This window comes from Vicia villosa, linkage group LG3 (assembly GCF_029867415.1).
Source record: "Vicia villosa cultivar HV-30 ecotype Madison, WI linkage group LG3, Vvil1.0, whole genome shotgun sequence".
NCBI classification, from domain to species: Eukaryota; Viridiplantae; Streptophyta; class Magnoliopsida; order Fabales; family Fabaceae; genus Vicia; species Vicia villosa.
Window position 1 is genome coordinate 39,536,782 of NC_081182.1, and position 2,380 is coordinate 39,539,161.

A 2,380-nucleotide genomic window follows, 5' to 3' on the forward strand; every position below is an offset into this window, starting at 1 on the left:
TCCTCTCGCCCCTTGATAGAAATTTAGCTCTTGATAATCCTTCCATAATAGCACCCTGAAATTGTGCGCTATGAATCCCTAAGATTCTTGAAAAGGGTTAGTTAACATGCTATATGGTGACATGATGGTATGCGGATGCTATGCATCAAGTAAAAGCATAAGGTGATAAGGACAAGTAAATCCTGCAAAGAGTTCAAGTTGCTAGAGTACAAACAAAACTTGTCAGGAAATCAAGTTGTTAGATAATGAATACAAACAAACCACACAAGTAGCCAATTAGGTTTAAAGGGTTGCATGAGGTAACTCCTCTTTTTAAGTATTCCCCAGCAGAGTCACCTGTTCTGTAATATGGTGGTAGAACTAACTTTTTGTTTTGTATTTCGCAAAACATGTTGCGGTTATCAAGGGTCGCCACCGACTTTTATTTTATCCAATTAGGAAAGGAAAAAAGAACACGAAAGACCTTTTTAAAGATTTTGAGTTTGGGGGGTAGGTTATACAAAGGGAAGGTGTTATCACCCTTTGTATCCATGGTTATCCACGAGCTCTTAATTGCTTAGCTCACTTTTGTTTAACTTGTTTGAAATGTGGTGTGTGTTTAGAAAAACGGTTTGTAAAAGAGTTAACTTTGTAATGATCTCGTATGGATATATACAGAGTCTTATCTTTGAAGATGTTTTGAAAAGTGTGTTGTAAAAGAATTAAATTTGTAATAGTTCTTGTATGAACGTATACAAAATATTATCTTGAAAGATGTTTTAAAAAAACATGAGATGTGAAAAGTATTTGAAGATTTGTGTTGGTTGTGAGCAAGCAATTAGGAACTACTTACCCTAAGTTGTAAGGTCTTTCTTGTACTTATGGCTTTTCTTGAGTGATAGTGCTATCCATACCATTAGTGGGTAGGTAGTCATATCTATTGGATGTGAAGGGACAGGCGTAAGGTCATCGTATGGTCATAGAAAGCAACTTGTAAGGATATCTTAGCGTTCGAAGGGACTATCATCATTTTCATAGGCAACTCGAGGGACGAGATCATATTTCGTAAGCAACATCTAAGAGTCGTCGAGGGACTATGATGATTTATTCATAGGCAACCTTGCTAAGACATCCTTACATTCGAGGGACTTGACCATTTAATCGAAAGGCAACGAGAGAGGCTACCCTAAAGGTGAGTATGTGTGGTAAGTGTGTTGATTCAGATATTTTATCTTAGATTAGTTGTTAGTTATGTTCAGTTAATTAGTCTTGCCATACACACCCTAGTTACTAGCAGATATACGAGTGCGGAAAGTAAACTGCAGAAAATAAAGTCCTAAGCTATTACATGACTTTGGGAGAGATACATAATAGGAGGTGCAGAAAATAAAGCCCTAGTTAAAACTATTACATTCCATATACAATTACATTATTGAAAAATGTGCGAAAAATAAACCTAATTAGCTATTACAAACTCAAAGCAATTACATAATTAAAAATATTTAAATACGCGAATAAAATCGAAGAATCGAGAAGTGGATGAAGATTAGAAGAGAGGAAAATAGATTTAGGGTTTAAGAAGAAAAATCAAGGTTAGAACTAATTAAGACATATTTTTAATTAATTAACCTAATTATTAACTAATTAAATAATTATGTACAGTTTAATTAAGAAACCCTAATTGTCTAATTAAATTAGTGAAGACATAATATTTAATCGAGGCGTAATTAGGATTAGCTAAGAAACTATGTCAAAAAATTAAATCAATTAAGTCCTAAAAGTAAAACAAATAATTTTGTATTTTTATGATTTTTAGCGATTAAAACTAAATTAAATGAAAATATCCTAATTAAAATTAAAATTGATTAAACTAAAACTAAGAAGAAAACTAAATGGTTGTACACAATCTAATTCTATTTTACTAATGATTTTTAAGATGATTAAAAAAAAGATTAAGTTAATTAAAAGAAAAAAGAAAGAAAAAGAAAAGGAAAAGAAGAAGAAGAAAATTGAGAGAGAGAAAAATGAGGACACCAGGGTTTGAACCATGGTTCTATGGGTTGCTAGTGTATACTCATTTCCAAACACGCTACATGATTTAGTTGTTAAAGAATCAATCAGAAAAGAATAAATATGAAAACAATGATTAAATGGAAAGATTCCAAGGCAAAGTCAATCGGGCCCACGCGTGGTTGGACTGACGAATCAAGAAGCATGAAAATGCCACGCGCATGGTCAACTGGTCAAACTTACTGTTCATCATCTTCTTCTTTTCCTGTCTAGAATTAGCTACGGTTTAGCTATGTTTTTGCTACGGATTTGCTCCGATTTTTCGTAGCTGAACCTGCAGATTCAAAATTAAAAAAAAATATGAATAAACTAAAATTAAAGGCATAGATCG